General features: G+C 41.1%; 1 long non-coding RNA gene across 1 annotated transcript; it reads left to right on the top strand.

The window, feature by feature from the left end:
* The first annotated feature begins 200 nt into the window (after positions 1-200).
* On the top strand, positions 201-1,815 carry LOC139433115 (uncharacterized). The gene is made up of 3 exons (XR_011642684.1): positions 201-426; positions 668-718; positions 1,032-1,815. It is a non-coding gene; the product is annotated as an uncharacterized lncRNA (long non-coding RNA).
* The last annotated feature ends 17,744 nt before the right edge of the window (positions 1,816-19,559 follow it).

The following is a 19,559-nucleotide window of genomic DNA, read 5'->3' as shown; positions in this document are numbered from 1 at the left end:
ATAAACACCACAAGATGTCGCCAGAGTTTAATTCATGACACAGCAATGATGATGATACCTCTGTCTACACCGGTCTACACCATAGACTGTATATATAAATGGACGTAGGGTCCGTGACGTCACCCATAGGATTCTGCAGAGTTGCCGTGAAGCCCTTAGTAGGCGGAGTCGGCCACTAACGGCTCGACAGCGACGTCAGAGTCTAACTCCCGCCTTCTCCCGCCTGCTCCAAATAAGGGCAAAGAGGCGGTGCTGAGGCGGAGCCGAGGTGGGACAGGGCGGGACCTGCTGCCACCGAGCGTGACGTTCCAGACCTAGCTCAGGCTAAGAAGCTAAGCTAACATGCTCTATTCAGTATTAAGCTAACAACCTATGCTAACAACACAGCTTGCGGTCACTGCTCCTCGTTCCCGGCATATTCTGAAGGTAAGATACCCTGTAACTTTACAAAACTTGTTCTTTTGATTTAAATGTTCTTGAACCTACACAATACAATTGTTTTTTAAGTGCTTCACCGTTTTTCAAATATAAATGTCATTTGTAACTAAACTTTGTAAACTAGCAGAGATATGGCCAGTGTTGCGTGAATTAAATGTGATTAATGAAATATGACTGTAGAAAAAGAAAGGTGCTTTTATATTGATTAAACCATTTTTATTTATTTCAGCATTAAGAAAAATGAAGATGGCAACCTCCTCCACGCCAAACTGCACAACCTGTAAGTTGATGGTCCTGGCTTACTTTACATGACTTCAGATGGTTGACATTACACACAAACATACTATACATATACATGTGTGCACAATTGTAGATAAACAGCACACAGTATATAAATATATATATATAAACTGTGTGCTGTTAATCTGTTTTTTGAGGTTTTGCTCTCTTGTTACTTTTAACCATACAGGTGTGATTTCATAGTTATTTTGCATGTTATTGTCAAAGGAACAAAATGAGAAACCCTTTATAATTGATTTGATATTCCTCATGATCTGAAGCATTTGTTGCTCTCATTTATTTTCCTCCCATAGTGACTGTATGGATAATCGGAGACAGCTATGTCCGGCGTGGAGCCCAGAGAGCTACAGAGACCATCGGCAGCAACCTTGGCCTCGACCTGAGGGTGTGCTGGTTCGGTTGGGGTGGACTGCGCTGGAGAGGTGTCCTCCCTTTCTTTTCCTACTCCCTGCGAGGAAGAGAAGTCCCGGATGTCCTCCTCATCCACTGTGGCGGCAATGACTTGGGGGATGTGCCCAGTGTTCAGTTGCTGAACCAGATGAAGGAGGACCTGCACCAGCTTCACCATCGGCACCCTGGCATGAAGATCATGCTCTCCCAGATGAACCAGAGGCGCCGGTGGAGGGCTGGTGCAAATCCTGTCAAAATGGACAAGGCCCGGAAGTTTGTTAACAGTGTTATGGCTACTTTTGTTCATAGCCTAAATGGTGCCATTGTTGACCACTCCAACATTAGACATGACAGTCCTGGGCTGTTTTTGCGAGATGAAGTTAATTTCACCCCTAGGGGAAATGATATTTTTTGTAAAGTCACTAGCCAATTGCCTGAAAGACCACCTCCAAAGACTGTGAACTGCTAAAATGTCAGTATCACTGTTTTTGGATTTGGCCTTTAGAGTATGTATTCTAAGGCCCTTGCTAAGCCCAGACTGTCATGGCTAATGTTGAGTTAGATATTACATCTGTAGCCATAACACTGTTAACATGGCTGCTCTTCCTCTTCCCCACATCCCACCCCCCCCTCTTACCCCCAATGGACTCTGCAGCTCTCCAGGCCCATGCTGGGCATGGCTGTCTGTCAAACCTTTTATTTTGTATTTGTTATGATGTTTTTTGTTATTTTATTTGTTAAAATAATTATGTATTTATGTAAATATTGAAAATAAATTACATTCATATTTTCACTTCTTTTGTCTACTGCTTACTGAAAATGTTAGCTATCACATCCAAATGGGACTATCAAATGAAAGGATAAGCTTACCATACAATACAGAAAACATTACACATTAAGGCTCAAATCTTTTCCCAAGCCGGAGCAGTCTGAAAAGAGTCCCAAGTTTAAAAACACAAAATCTTGACAATGAATACTACACTGTCATTTGTCAGTGACAATGCAAACAACAGGAAGGTCTCCCCTAGTCCCATGTATGTTGGCATCAATGTCATAAGCCTACCATAGAATGTAATTATGAAGTGCAACACCCACAATCCCTACAGGGTCGTAACGTCACAGAAGATAATACCTTTTAGAGAGTTTCTAAATTGTTCAGTATGCAGATAAATATTTGTTTTACAATAGAACATTTTTTCTCTATAAATGTTCCCACATGTTGTGAGCATCTACTTTAAATCTTTTGTCAACAAATAAAAAACATCTTAATTTCCTTTAGGACAACATTTTGTTCATAACACCACTACATTAACAATAAGCATAGGAAAATGATAACTGTCAACATTTAAGATTGTGCTTTTACTCTTTATTTAATCAGATCTATTTACATTGAAAATGTGATAAATACACAAGCCACATTGAAAGTTACATCTTGCATTTTATGAAAAGTAAAGGTTTCGAATCATTGTATGACTTAAAGGCATAGTGGAAATCCGCGAATTTTGGGTTTAACTTATGTATTTTTATTAAAAATAAGCATAATAAACAATTTTTTTTTATTTCATGCGCCTAGTTTCATTTTATTTTCAATTTAACTGCTCCCGACCACGCCCTCTCAATGAAACGAAATACTTCGGGAATCTTCGGGTGATGACGAAAACAAAGGAAGACGGGCACAAACATTGGACGAGGCACGAGTATTTTATTATGTTTTCTGGCTGATTTAATGCATCATTAGCCTGTACCATTGTGTACAACGCCATTTATTGCCTGTCGATTAGGCGACCGGAGGCCTCGTCATCCGATAATCCGGTACACAGTGTCGAATGTGTACACTACAGTCATCATATAGACATGATAGACTAACAGTACTGTGAGTACAGCCTACACTTGACAGGCAGCCTGGCTAGCCTAGGATTAGGACCCTACTACGTCAAAAGACCGATTGGCTCTAGCTGTATATCATGCTAGTATACAATTCATTTAAATGTATTCATGTAATTAATGCCCATAAGGCTGTTACATATACAATAATAAATGTGACAAGATAATTTATGTGAACCTGACCCTGGTATGTTATGAAATGTACCCTACATGCAGTCATCCTCGGGCATAGCCATAGGCCTACAGTGCATGCATGCCAACTTTTGCAATATATAATATAGCGCCTAGCGTGAGCTATGCTTAGGGACCTACCAGTCAAGATTATTTGTGCGTAGGGGTGCATCATCTGGCGCCTGGTCCTGGTCATCCTCGCCATTGCCCATGCCGTGAACTAACTCCATCACCTCGGGCTCGAACAAATAAGGACGTAATGGTCCATCGTCTGGCTCAATATTCTCACCATCGTCGCTTACTGAACCGGATTCAGATTCAGTTCCTAAAACTACATTTTCGCAGGAAAGCCGAGAGGATGTTTCTGACTCGCTATCATCACTGGATACCTCGTACAATCCTTCTTCTTTGTCTGGTATATTTGCCCTTCCACGTTCATTGTGCATAGACGCCATGGTTTGTTGTTTCGTCTTCCTGAGTTTTCCTCACTTCCGGTTTGGCTGACTCGATCATTTCGTTTCTAAAAAAGTTCGGGGAAGCTGCAATAAAGTGCTTCTAACATGCGTAAGGCAATTATTATATTTTTTTAATCAGGTGTGATTGTTTTGGTACGTAATTATGTTTGTATATAAGTTAAAACGAAACTATTTGGGGTTCAATTTCCACTATCCCTTTAAGTACACTACAAAATAAATTAAAGATGTGCAACAACTGTATCAGTAATTAAAATGATATAACTTATGCACAGGCTTGGGAGGGCTACTTGCCAAAAACACAACCAGTAACTTCATGTGAGTATCAAGATATAAAAGTAATGTAACGTGATAACTTTCTTTTTGTTTTGGATTACTTCAATATCAAATGTAATGCAAATAAACACAGGAGAGAAGAAATATGAATATGATTTTTTTACTTAAAATGTATAATATAATACCATAAAGCAGATTCAGGCAGTAGGTGTAGAGATTCAGAACAGTACGGCTTCCAGAGAAGAGATACCATTTGATCATTTTACAACAACCACTATATGCTCTTTTTAGGTTTTGAATAAGATTGTAATCCTGAGTTTCCCTATTATTAAAAAAAGTAAAACTAATCCGATTACATCTCTTCCTATGTAACTAAGGATTACACTTTCATTTTTTTCTATACGATCTTGATTCGTGTTCGATGTAATCCATTACTATCTAAGCCAATACAAGTCATAACTTTTGGAAAATTGTCTCAAGTTATAAATGATGCCTTCAATCTCTTTCACGTGGAGAAGACATCCCATTGGCCGAGGCGTTGCAACTTCCCTCAAGCGTCCTACATGAAAGAAAGATCACATGTTAGAAATGTGTGCACAAACTATTCAGTATGACCCGTCTTAGTTTAAAGCCCAAGTGTAAGAGTGAACAGAGGCGGAGTCTGTGTGTTTTCCAATTTGTTTTGTTTGTTGGCTGCTGCTCCCCAAACCAACACCCTCCTCACAAGCATTGACTGTTGGAATGTCATTATGCTCCACATGTGGAACAACAAAGGCTTCTTCAGGCGTGCCTTGTATCATAATGATATTGCTCTGATCAGCAGCAAGACTGTTTTCACCACTACCATGGTCGACATCTGCAACCTCCTCCTTGCTGTCAACAGTCGAACTAGGAGTGTCACTTACCTCGTCATTGTTACTCACCCTGCTTTTCCTTCCAGGCTGTTGTTCTTTGCCATTGGTGAAATAGAAAATGGTGGGCACTGCAGTGTTTTTCAGGCATCTCCTTCCCTAATAAAAATAATAAACAAAAACACATAAAATAACTCTCGCAAGGATCCTGGAGGGGGCCTGGGAGTACGCTTATCCGGTCTACATGTGTTTTGTAGACTTGGAGAAGGCGTATGACCGGGTTCCCAGGGAGTTACTGTGGGAGGTGCTGCGGGAGTATGGGGTGAGGGGGTCTCTACTCAGGGCCATCCAATCTCTGTACTCCCAAAGCGAGAGCTGTGTCCGGGTCCTCGGCAGTAAGTCGGACCCATTTCCGGTGAGGGTTGGCCTCCGCCAGGGCTGCGCTTTGTCACCAATCCTGTTTGTAATATACATGGATCGGATTTCGAGGCGTAGTCGTGGGGGGGGGGGTCTGCAGTTCGGTGGACTAAGGATTGCACCACTGCTTTTTGCAGATGATGTGGTTCTGATGGCTTCATCGGTCTGCGACCTTCAGCACTCACTGGATCGGTTCGCAACCGAGTGTGAAGCGGCTGGGATGAGGATCAGCACCTCCAAATCTGAGGCCATGGTTCTCAGCAGGAAACCGATGGACTGTCCACTCCAAGTAGGGAATGAGTCCTTACCCCAAGTGAAGGAGTTCAAGTATCTCGGGGTCTTGTTCTCGAGTGAGGGATCAATGGAGCGTGAGATGGGCCGGAGAATCGGAGCAGCGGGAGCGGTATTGCAGTCGCTTTACCGCACCGTTGTGACGAAAAGGGAGCTGAGCCGGAAGGCAAAGCTCTCTGTCTACCGGGCCATTTTCGTTCCTACCCTCACCTATGGTCATGAAGGATGGGTCATGACCGAAAGAACGAGATCGCGGATACAAGCGGCCGAGATGGGTTTCCTCCGCCGGGTGGCTGGTGTCTCCCTTAGAGATAAGGTGAGAAGTTCGGTCATCAGGGAGGGACTCGGAGTTGAGCCGCTCCTCCTTCGCGTCGAAAGAAGCCAGTTGAGGTGGTTCGGGCACCTAGTTAGGATGCCACCTGGGCGCCTCCCTAGGGAGGTGTTCCAGGCACGTCCAGCTGGGAAGAGACCAAGGGGTAGACCTAGGACCAGGTGGAGGGATTATATCTCTTCGCTGGCCTGGGAGCGCCTTGGGATCCCCCAGTCAGAGCTGGTTGATGTCGCCAGGGAAAAGAAAGTTTGGGGCTCTCTGCTGGAACTGCTGCCCCCGCGACCCGACCACGGATAAGCGGGAGAAGATGGATGGATGGATGGACATAAAATAACTTTTTGAGGTCTGTAGATATTCAACTTTCTTTTGAATAATGTTGTTTTAAATGTAAGTGTGCATTATAAAAGACAATAGAGGGCCAACATGTTAACTATGCAGTTAATCCATTCAACAATTACGTGTTTCCAAGATTCAGATTCAAAGGATTTATGTCATAGCACATAGGCTACAGTGTGGGAATGGCAATGCAAATCATCTGTCCCGAGCTCCTCCAACAATGCAACAGTTATATAAGACATAAAACAATAAAAGAAATTCAAAATTAAATTAAGAATAATAAATTAGTGCAGGCAGAAATCTATATACACGTAAATATAATAAGACATATGCAAGAACAGAATGTAAAGATAAATATTGTATAGTCAAATTAAATTAAATCTTTTTTTTTTTACAGTGATAGCTGTTAAGATAAATAAGTTATAAGATGACAACAGATGAATGAATGTTGCTATTAAAATAATGTAAAAAAAAAGGTAATATAATTCATCTGTTTTTAACATAGAGTATGTGGGGGAAATGGCAATTCTCTATCTATGATAAAGAGTCTTTGCATAAATTGAAGAGAAATGTGATGGTTTGCAAACAAATCGATTTCTATTTTTCTTTACTTAACTGGCAAAATCTTAATTTGGCCTTTAATAAAAAGAACATTACTCATCACTGATGTGCAAGCTGTGCCATAGCAATTATTTAGCATTGTATAATGTATAACATGTATTTAATTAGTAACAACAATTTACACTCACAAATGGAACCAAGTTATTTTGTTTTAAAAAAAGGATCTGTACCCATGAGTCCGTGCTGAAGGGATGACTCTCAAAGTGTGCACTGCACAGGCGAGAAGAAACGTTGGGGGTCCATGTATTCCTCCGGATGTTCAGCACCCACTGGTCCAGCCTGTCTGGATCACCGAAAGGAAACCTTTATTCAAAAATACATGAAAACCGACCCAAAGACAACAGGAGGGTTAATGCCATATTCACTTAGTAACGCATGAACAACTTTTACAAATAGTTCTATATAGTCTGTGTTGGTAAATGTAATCTAGGTTGCACATTTCCTGCTGAAATACATGCATGGGCCTACCAAGTTACTGCGTGGCACTTTGGTTTTGATAAAACAGTGTAGTTCCACTATATAAACGTTACATTCATAATCAAACGAGACAATATGCAAGATAAATAGCTATTTGTTGTTATTCTTAATGCTTGTCATTCACACGTTAATAAAATAAAATAAGTACCGATACATAGCAGAACAATTGTGGCGATGTTCAGCTTAATAAGCCTTGTTCAACATAATTTCTTTAGCTAATACTATAGCGGGCTGCAGGCGAACCAAGTCCGCGTTTCGCTGCATTCCTTGATCTCAGTTATAACGCCGGGCTCCGCTGCTGGCCGAAGCTAACGGAGCCGCAAAGGGTGAGCTACGGCTCCGGATAGCTTCGGCGGCGGACTCCAGCGGCCACCACTGGGATAATTGGGTCCCCTTTTAACATTTGCTCCCATTTAGCATTATGGGCGTCATAGCCATAGACTATAAAAGTCTTACCCAAGGCTGAATCATAAACTAAACTGTATATATATATACACATGCATAAAGGGTTACGTCCTTAGCTAGCTACATAACAAGCTAAGCTAACAAGCACACAAACACCTGCTAACGGGGTTAACATGTATAATATTATCATTTTACTCACCGAAAAAAGCTGTGAGTAGACTTCTTGGAAGTTCTGTTAGTACATTCAAGCGCACAGCACGACATCTTAATTGTCTGGTATATCACCACGAACACGGCTAAAGCTAAAGGGTCAAGTACAGTACTATGACTAACTAACGTTGTAGCCTAGCAGAGTGGACAAGTTGCTGTTAGCTGACAGTGAGGCACGTATCTGTCAATCAAAGTGACCACGCCCTAATGCATGCACAAACTTTAAGACCTAATATAAATAAAAGGGTCGCGTTAGAAAACAATTCACTCACAGATCCATAATCATGAAGGTGGAATCTAACTATATCGATAATAAAATGTATGGAGCCAGGGAGAGAAACATGTTTTTTTCCGCTATAAAGTTGGGCATTTTAACATGGGGGTCTATGGAAATTGCTCCTTTCTGCAGCCATCGCCTATCGGCCAATATATGAACTGCAGTGTGTGGCACTTCCGTATTGGCTTCCCGGCTCTTCCCCAGAGTTTGCCGCTTGGTCTACACCCAGGTTGCGTTCGGATAGTTTAAAAATCAGCTCCTAAATTCTAACCCTATCTCCTATTCCTTGACCTCTGAGTGAAACATCACGGGGTTAAGGGATAGTGGATAGGAAAATTCAAAAGGATTTAGGAGAAGAGACTGCGGTACTTTAGAGAATCCGAATGCACTTTCACTATCCGACGTGTTTATGATGCGCCAGCGGACGTCATTGTGTGCGTCTGCTGCTGTGGGGAAACTATGGAAACTACAGTTTTCTATACAGCGGACTACAACATGGATGTTTAATAAGAACGACGGACTCATCTAGAGACTCTGCACCGTGCTCTGATGCTGTTGCTTTATGCTTTATGAACAACAGAGAAACATATTCTTCATGACCAAAGTTGGAATTGAAATAAAAAAGTGAAACTTCTGCTCATCACCCTCTCCCTCCGGTCCACATTAATACAAATGATCCCAATACGTATGATTGTATGAACTATGAAAATATCTTAAAATCAATACAAATGTATTTATTATAAACGTGTAGTATTTAACACCTATCACTGTGTATATCACCATTCAAACATCTTTTAAAAGTTGAACAAACCCCACACAGCTCAGTGAAATGTTGACTTTATTTGATCATTTCAGTAAAAACTAACGTTCATATTTCTCTTTTTTATTATAATACTGATGAACGTTCAAAACAAAGCACTTTGGCAACTTACCACATACGTTTTAAAATGCTTAATAAGCACCGTAACTTTCATGATATAATTTCTCCGTCATAATCGTTTGTGTCCGTGAACGGCCGACTGTTGAGTGACGTCAAATGCTGCGGCTGCAAGGCATTGTGGGGCAGCATTTTCTCCTCTCCTTTCGGTTAGGGAGGTCCAGTGGTTCCTAAGCTAAAGGAGGTTATAAAGGAAGTTTGAAACCTCCTTTCCTATCATTCTAGAGAATTCGAATGGCACTTATCATGGCTGCCACTGAGGGACTTCCGGGTCATTTCACTCGGTTAGGAAGGTTCCAGCTAAATGGACTATTCGACTGCAGCCTCACACTCATACAGATCAACGGGGTTTATTGTGACATATTCAAAATTCCAGATACATAATCTTTGTGTTGTTGACTTCTCACCCAGTGGCGCCTCCAGAAATGTTTCATAGGGGTGGCCAAATGGGGCCACTGAAAATCTTGGGGTGGCCCACCAAAACCAAGAATGTAATTGTTGTAAAAGTATAGACTAGATGAAAACAATGGCAAAGAGAATCACCTACTGATATACTTTGGTTTCTTATTTTACATTTCCTGATACTATTCATCTGAAGTGAATATAATACGGATAGTTAACATTTTACTTCAAACAACATTTAAAAGAACCTTGTTTTGTGTTATGTGTACATGTGTTGGTGATTTATTGTTTTGTTTTTTATATGCTAGTTGTTCTTTCCTTTTAAAAAGACAAATACAGCTTAATTTAAATAAGTTCCTTTATTGTAAGGCACAAAATGTTCAGCATTCTCAACACATACAATACACAACAGCAACACAACATGTTCTTCAGTTATATTATGTCTCTAGGTTATAAATAGTTTTAGAACAAAGCTGTTTGTGTCACACTGGGATCAAAGATGATTGACATGACTTTATTGAATCAAGTTTTAAAACATGACTATTTTATTTCAACAGGACTCAAAAACACAAGGGGTATAAAATGGTAAATGCATACTGTGATTGAACACAAAAACACCATCTATTATTGACCTTTATAGCAAATTCAAAACATTATAAATGATACAAAACACCACCTTTTAGTATTAGACAGAAAATAAGTGACGAGACATATTTCAATTTTTTTTAGATTAGTCCACTGTGGTGAGAGTAATACATATAGCTTGTATTCCATTTGTTTTGAAAATGTATATTTATACTTTATAAACAAACTGGTTACCCTTTTTTTTAATTAACATACAGAACATTAGGAAAACAAACTTGACTAATGGTCGGCTCATAACCTCAGAACACAGAAGAGGAAAAACTGCATAGATTCTCGTTTCATTTTGAAGGAGCTGCAGACCTAAAGTGTGTAGAAGACTTAAATTATTACAAAGGTCACAATCACATTAATAAAACTGTAGGCCTACTTAGGTTTTAGTTTCACTTTTACAAAACAGAGTTCCACGTGTACTTTCTAGCATACGGCCATCTCCTCACTAGCCCTATGCTGCTGCTCCCCTGCCAGCTCTGTCTCTCCTTTACTCATCTTCTTCTTAAAATAAGAAGAGATGTCTGTTGACTTTCTCTTCATTTTCTGCAAATTGACATTACACACAGCAGTGATTAATAGTAGCCTACACATTACACCAGCCCAGCATACCGACATCAGCTAACGTTAGCTTAGCAAGCTAAACTAACGCTAACTAGGATAGCCGCCAAAGTGTGTTTACAGACGAATTATACCTGAAGTCAAGCCAGCCTTTACTGACCCCCGAGCCTGTTTTCCAGGTCTTCCAGCGTTTTTCTCGTTTTAATGCCATTGAACACACATTTTGATCAGAATAACAGCTAAAGGTAAGCATATCTCCGTATTTTGCTACCTAAAGCTAACACACTAAAGCCTAAAGTGTTGTGGGGCTTAACCATAGACTGTATATATAAATGGACGTAGGGTCCGTGACGTCACCCATAGGATTCTGCAGAGTTGCCGTGAAGCCCTTAGTAGGCAGAGTCGGCCACTAACGGCTCAACAGTGACGTCAGAGTTCAACTCCCGCCTTCTCCAAATAAGGGCAAAGAGGCGGAGCCGAGGCGGGACTTGCTGCCACCGAGCTGGAAGTTCCAGAGCTAGCTGAAGCTACCAAGCTAAGCTAACATGCTCCCCATCTGCACGCTGCCGTCGCATTTTACGTTTCTAAGGTAAGCGGCCTTGAAACTATTCAGCAAAACTATAAATAATAATCTAAGTTATTGAGTTTTTAGCATAATACTTCAGAATCTTAAAACCCCTTAACGTTTGTATGCAATTGTGCTAAATTCAACACTGGAATCAAGCATATATTAATGTTTGCATGACATTAGTTATTTATATTTTGATATCACTTAACTATACATTTAAGTCAAGCTAAGGTACATGTGATGTTAGCTAGTTAGTGCTCTTACCTGTGAGGCCTCCTCCAAACAGCATAATAACCAAACTAAGTACCAGTTCTAGATCCTTGACTTTAGACAAACAATTCAAAAGACAAAATGTATTTAAAGACCAATCTTTATTTGAATGTGCCTCTTAACCTGAGATATTAGTTATACAGTAATAGTATTGACAATCTAAAAAAACTGAGCAACTCAACAGTCAACTTTATGTTTCTTATTGTTTAAAGCATTTATTATTTTCATTTTCCCCCTCTCATATTCAGTGTGGACGGATTGAGACAGCGTGGTGTCCAGAGGGCTGCAGAGACTTCAGGGAGAAACCTCTGTGATGGACGTCCTGTCTGTTGGTTTGGAGAGGACTGAGGGTCTTTCCTCTGCGAGGAGGACCAGGGCTGATGGAGGAGCCCATGCTGGGCAAAGCTGATACCAACTGCACAGGCCTAGTCTGTCACTTTATTTGACTAAATGTGTTTACTTATACATTTAATAGGTTTACACCTTCTGTCCATATGTGCTTTTTATTTAAAACATTTGATTAACTTTTGGTTCACATTTCAATAAATTGTATTTGTATTTGCATTCCTTTTGTCCATTATTCTTACTGAAAATGTTAGATTACACATTCACATCTGACTGAAGATTGGCCCCATTTATTTGTGACGTTGCAAACTCCGCGGTACAAGGCACAAGTGATGTGAAGCTCATAAAGTGAGGCAAATAGAAATAATCAGCGGATGGAGTGTAGATGTGGAAATAGCTGCATTCAATCAGCTGACTGTTTTTACAATAAAAGTAGTTTCTTAGTGAATGTCCTATACTGGTCTTAAAATCTCATAACATCAGCCTTTAATGATCCTCTTGTTCTTCTTGACCCTCAGAGAAGGAGAAAATGTCGTGTCTTTCAGGCATGTCCTTTCCTAACAAAAATGACAGGAAACATAAAACATATTATTGCAGAACAAGTGTGTTATTTATGAAAGCGGTGTGTTTGTGTGTTTAGGGGCTGTAGATATAATTATTTTGTAATTGTAATGTTTTTTTTTTATTTTAACAGTGAGCTACACAGACAATCAGATTATGAATGAACAGTATGAAGTTCATCAACATTGAAATATATGTTACAAAACGTAGTACAACTGTAGAAGCTTGCTCTGTTGTCTCACTGAAAGAATAACTTTTACCACGTTTTTACAGACAATATTGAGAGATAAATAGTAGCAGTTCTCACTGTGTTAAATATCTTTGCCTTCAATACATTAAATTAAAGAGCTGACAAAGTCATATTGCTAAATATCTAAATGTAACTTTTTGCATGGAAAAAACCCTCAACTTAACTGATGTGTAGGTGATCTAGTATTTAGTATTGTTTATTGGAATGTATATCAGTGTATTCAAGTCAATACTTCATTCATTTAAACCAATATCTTTCTTGATTCTTTGTACAGTATGAAAAAAGAGTCTTTGTACCTGAGCTGAAGTTCACTGCTGTGAGGAGTCCAGTTCTGTCTCTCACTCTCTGGTCCAGCCTGTCTGCATCACCTGGACACCTTAAACAAACATATATATGTAAAGTACCATGTGTACAAACAATATAACTGATTCTCTTCTGTTGAACATGTTGGATTGTGTATTGTCCGAGTCCTTTTTATTTTACTGTAACTTTGGAAGTTGTGTTACCAATGCTTACTGTTTATTTGATACCCATTTGGTAATGCAATTAATAAAAACAATAAGGTTTGGGTTCATTCTTCAGATGACTGTGACGTTAACCTGTAAGCTCGATAATGAACTCCAGCTCAATCAACCATATTGTAATATCTAAGTAATCATCTTGAAATATGACATTAATAATTGTAATATACACACATCTTATTGTGAGGTTGATTTCACGACACTACTTCGACATTAGCTTGTCTACATACTTGAGCATAGCCAATTTAAATTAACCTTAGATGCATACAGTTCTACCTACATAATAAAATATCTCTAAGTTACAAGGATGTAACCTTATTTTATAACCTCAAACAGAAGCCGTTTGTTCAACAGTATTATCCCACTTAACGCTTAACACTTGTCTATTTCGTTTTAACCTTTATATATACAGTCTATGATTTTAACTTGGAGGCTACGATTAGCATCGTTAGCACCGATGTAGCTACCACTAGCTTACATGCTAACTCAAGCCTTACCATTCATTACGTAGCTGATTAAAATCATTAACACATAAATAAAGCACTCGAATTTTACTTACCGCATTCATGCACCGTCTGTTTTAACCGCAGAGCGAGTCACAATAGTCCGATATATAAGCATGAAGAACAAACAACCACGGCCGGCTACAAGTTGTGTTTCCTGGATGAGCTGAGTAGGCAGAGTCCCTGTAGCTAGCTTCATGGAGCAGCTAGCAGAGAGACGAGAAGCTAACAGCGGCAGGCACTTGACAGAGCCGTCACTCAATGTGACCACGCCCTAATTTATGCCCAAACTTTAAGACCTAATATAAATAAAAGGGTCGTGTTAGAAAACAATTCACTCACAGATCCATAATCATGAAGGTGGAATCTAACTATATCGATAATAAAAATGTATGGAGCCAGGGACAGAAACATGTTTTTTTCTGCTGTAAAGTTGGGCATTTTAACATGGGGGTCTAAGGAAATTGCTCCTGTCTGCAGCCATCGCCTATCGGCCAATATATGAACTGAAGTGTGTGGCACTTCCGTATTGGCTTCCCGGCTGTTCCCCAGAGTTTGCCGCTTGGGCTTAACAGGCAACGAACGTATACGACTTACCTTCTAGAAGTCTGGTGAATTTTTGTCAAATCAGATCCTCAGTCAGTAGAAAGAAACGTTTTGCTGCAACCTGCTGCTGTCTGTGCGAATCTCAGAGTGGTGCGTGGGAGTATCAGAGTGGTGCGTGCGAGTATCAGAGTGTTACCCTGGTAGCAGAGGGAGAGGGAGGGGCTGCAGTATGAGCGTTGGAAGCTCAAATCAAGCGACTCGCTGGCTGTGTATTTGTTGTTAAATATCAGATAAACTACTACGTATCCATAACTGGCGAGGCGGTGTGTGTGTGGTGGGGGGGCCAACAAATATATCAGGGTGGCCATGGCCCCCCCCTGCTGGCGCCACTGTTCTCACCCACAGCCACTAATGTCTAACTAGACAAATAATTTAGAGGGCCCATTAATAGTTTGATAAAGAAAAATGCATAGTTTAATTTGACAATACTGGTTCTAAATGTAGCTCAATAGGTACAATATTATTATTTGAAGACGCTCAGATACTTTGTTCTTTTGAAATAGGGTGTTAATAAATTATATAGCTGACAAATAGGAGTTTACACTTCCTAAAATTAAGTGAAAATGGTGCAGACAGAAACATTTGGAAAATATATGTTATACATTTTGCAAGTTGAAATAGATTTGTGGTGATTACAATAATTATAATTTCAAAAACATATTACTCCAAACTGGCAGAGCTCACCTAAAAACGGTTTATGTTAGATTATATTTCAGGTGTAATAAAGAGCATTTATGTAAAGAAAGAAACTGAAGGAAAAAAGTAAAGCATCAATGTTCTTTATTAGCAGTCAGTTCGCAGCTTTCCTGGACAAGCTGCAGAACTTCCGGTATGTGTCAAATCTGGATGGGGGATTATATAACCATGTCACCGCCCTGGAACTTTGGAATTTAAATTTTTGCAAACAGATGCAAAAAATATATTGTAAATAATACTTCAGTTTTACCACAAGGCTTGCTGATGTTTGTCAAATCAGCATCTGGCAAGTCAATTCAAACTCAATTCTTTTTCGTTTTGAAGACCTGAGACAGTACTAGGAGCTTTTGTTTCTTCATCTTCTGGTTGCAGCTTTGGGGGAAAGACTGTAACGGTCTAATTTTGTTCAGAGGGAGATCCAACTTCTGCTTTGCTTTCAGACTGGCCCTCAGGGTTTGATGCTTGAGGTGTGAGCTCTGCATCACGGCCCTCTGTCTGCAAGGTCAAAGCCGTCTTGGCAGGGGCGGTTCTAGGGGCGGTTAATCCCATCCCCCGGACCTCAACACTGGAACCGGTGTCTGTTTTAGGAGAGAAAGGTAACACAGAACCAACAATAAACGAGTCCAACGCCCCTGAGTCCCTTAATATATTTACCGGTACCTTCTCTTTACTCCCGACCAGTGAAACAAAACCATCAGACACAAAAGCTTTATACCCAGGGTCTATCTCCTCATGCTCACTGACAGGAGCCTGAATTACCGACTCAGATAAAGAGGACTGAGTGTGTTTCCGCACAGCCGCAATGGCACTTTCCACTGCACGTAACGATGCCACAGCCCCAGACGCTTTTGCCGACACAGCCCCAGGCCTGGACTTTCTCTTCCACTCAGGACAATCGTTTCTCCAGTGTCCTTTATTAAAACAGTAATTACAGACACGATTGAGGTCAAACTTACCCCGACTCCCACGGTCAATCCTAACTGGAAACTTATCTTTTCCTTCTGAAACACCTTTACTGAAGTGAGCACCTGCACTACTCTCTTTGTATCCCGCATCTCCACGACCACGGCTGTCGCCAAAAAACACCTTATGGGTCAGAGTAAACTCATCTGCCAGCTTGGCTGCCTCTGAAACTAGGTTTACTTTCTGCTCATTAATGTAGGTAACAACACGGTCAGGCAAGGTACCTTTGAATTGCTCAAGCAAGATAAGCTCCTGCAGATCTTCCAGAGTTTTTACCTGTGAGGAAACACACCAACGGTTGAAACTAGTGGTTAAATCACGAGCAAACTCCATATGTGACTGCTTCTCTTTTCTGAGTAACCTAAAGCGCTGTCGATATGCTTCAGGTACTAACTCAAATGCCTGAAGTACAGCAGCTTTCACCAACTGGTAATTGCTACTGTCTTCAGCAGTCATGGCAGCGAAAGCCTCCTGGGCCTTCCAGTGAAGACACACTGAAGCAGAAGGGTGCGCTCAACATCAGACCAGTCTCGTGCCTCTGCTAGACGCTCAAATAACACAAAGAAAATGTCTGGGTCCTTTTCGTTGAACCTCGGAACTATCCTCAAATTAACAGCAATATCAAATGCTTGATTTGTAGGAACCTGACCTACGGTCTCTGCAGCTCTCCTGGTCTCAGATGGAAGCTTACCTTCACTCATCAGCTCCAATCTATAGCGCTCCAAGTCTAGTTTTTGTCTAACCTGAACGATCTCTGCTTCCTGAAGACGGGCATTTTGTCTCAACTTTTCTATCTCCACATCACGTTCCAAGTGTAGCATTAGAAGCTCCTTCTGTTCTTTAAATGACAGTCCAACTCCAAGTCCAGACAGGACTGGACCCATACCTGAAACGTTACCTGACTCAATTGACTGTTGGGAGGTAGGCCCCAGAAAGACAGACAAAACACTTTTTTCCACTAACTGTGCCTTTATTTCTACCAACAACTCCTCTTTATTCAACTTTTTGGGAAGTTCAAGACCGTAATGGTCAGCCACTCTCAAAAGCTGATCTTTTTTATAAGTACGCAACAAATCCTCATTTGGGGACTCAACAAAATCTTCAATAGAAGCCATTTAACTGTTTACCGACCAAGGCAAGGTTTTTCCAGCAGTACTGATAGTGAAAGACAGTTTTACATATGGAGACCCCACTCCTCTGGCTAACTGCCTTACCAAATGCTTACTGACTCACTCAACCCTAGTCTTCATGTAGAATTGTGGTAGGATTTTAAGCACAAAAGCCCAGTGACCCGGTTAATTCTCAGCAATTGAAAATCACCTAGGCAGTCATGGAGTGCACCCGAGCAAATGCTCTAGCCACTTACTACACAAAAATAACAAACAAAAAAAGGTTCAATGGAGACAACTTGTGTCTCTCATTGCTTATACCTAACAGGAATAAGGGTTCCAAACATTTGACAGCCTTTAACACAAAACGGCAATACCGGAAAACATAGCTTGCCTTGGACAGAAACACAACTGTGAGTAAGACCAGTTACTTAGACAGAGTAAGATCAACCTGACCTATTTTCCCCTACAAAACTCAGAGTCAACCAACCAGCGGTGTGAACACTCCCTGACTGAAATAGGTCACCATGTCCTTTATCCAGCACCGAAAATTATCCCGGACGAGCCCCCACTTGTTACAACCTTCCAAAGGCTGGAACAAATAGGGAGGCCACACAGAGTTAAATGCCAAATATATGTTTATTTAACAGGTTATAGAAGAACAGCTCTGATGAATAGTGTATGGAAGAATCAGACTGTCAGTAGTGTGAGCAGTGTGTGGGTGTGTGGAAGGGTGTTGTAGCGTGTGGAAGGGTGTTGTATCATGTTGGAGGGTGCATCAAACCTAACACAGGCTGTAGGCTGCGGTTGCTGCAGCATGCCAGGATCTGAATCAGAGAGTGATCCTTGCAGTTGGGCAACCTTTATACCTTCTTGTGGCTCCGCCTCTAGATGGGCGGGCACAAACAGGACAACACTCCCAGTACCTGCCAGAGGACAGCAAGGCAGGGAGCACAGCCAGGCAGAAGGGGGGAGGGGTCGTCACACCATGCTGTCATGAACGTGCGGGGCTGTTACGTGTACGCAAATTGACGTGCTTGATGTGAACGAGCATTTTGGTTAAAGTTGCGCATGCGCTATGAGCGCACATACGGGTACTTCTCAGGAAAGACGGGTCATCTGTGACGTTTCACTCTCTCAAAAGTTGGGCCATTTTATCATCATGCGCTAATGAGCAACTCTCATAGGAATGAATGAGGCCCCCGCCTCCCACGCTGTATCATTTTCTTATTATACATCCATGGTCCGGTAAAGCGCGTGAAAAACAAACACTTTTCATCTCGGATCATCAGAGGCTGTTGCATCCAAGAAAGACTGATTGAAACCTACGTTTCGAGAGACTACCACGATAATTGAAGGTGAGTTAAACTATTGTATCCGTGTAATTGTAGATGTAAAGTAGAGATGTAACTGTTCATTGCCTTTATTTTTATATAAATATGATATGGTGTTAGTGCAACAATTGTACTATAACTTAAGCTGAAACTAACAGTAATAACTATAAGATATATCTGAAATAAATAAGTGTACTGAAAAAAATACCAATAACTGTATTGCATTGTTTTCTTATGCGCAATTACTTCATACTGTCTAGTTCTCTTTTTCGTCCTGCATTTATTGTGCCCCCCTCAGAAAATAACTGGCCCCCCAGTGGCCCCCCCCAGTCAAATTGGTCTAGAACCGCCACTGCGTCTTGGTGCTCCACTCCCCAGTAACAGGAGGAACAGCTGTTGCATTACCTGTGGAAATCAAACTGGGGGGGCTGGGTTGTCTGTGGAAATGTCTGAATGTCTAATGAATTGGTCCAAGCAGGGAGATCATCGTTTGTAAAACGTGTTGGAAAGGTCTGAATTTCCCTCCATGGACGGGGATATCTGCTCTCTCTGTTGGTGGTAGACCCCATCTATCCTGAGTCCTTCTACCTGCAGAAGCTTGGAGCCATGTTTTGTCAAGACTAGGCTTAATGTGGTGCACATGGGTGTATCCTTTTGACATATAGACCCTGGGACTCCATGATGGAGAAGATATCCGTGTCTCAACCTTTCCTGCTGGATTGCTGCCAGGAAAATGTCCTTTATTGATAGGTCGAAAGGTTATTCTGCCATGATTCAAGCTTGTGGGGGAAACGTTGGACCCAGTGGGGTTTACGTGAATCTTTTGTGACATAGACTTCAGATTAGGCTTAAAGGTTTGAATACTTGAACGTGCATTACTGCTGTATGAGTAGACCGGGACCCTTCTGTCGTTTGGTCCAAAGTCTACAGGTGCTCTGTCTACTGGAGCAGCTGGAAAACTTCCTGTTGATTTCAATGTGGTGTGAGAGGCACGGGGTGGACGCTGCTCTACACCTGCAGAGAACTCCGAATCAGGGTTTACCTGCTGAGTGTTCTATCAGGGGAAGTGAATGCCTTGTTTCCAAAGCGCTTGAACACCAAATAATATGTCTTCGAGTTACTAAGGCTAAGCCAGGGTTTAAATGGCTGATT

The sequence above is a fragment of the Pseudochaenichthys georgianus genome, chromosome 3 (genome assembly GCF_902827115.2).
Source record: "Pseudochaenichthys georgianus chromosome 3, fPseGeo1.2, whole genome shotgun sequence".
Lineage (NCBI taxonomy): Eukaryota > Metazoa > Chordata > Actinopteri > Perciformes > Channichthyidae > Pseudochaenichthys > Pseudochaenichthys georgianus.
Note: the sequence above shows the minus strand (reverse complement) of the source record. Positions and strands in the feature narration are given on the sequence as shown.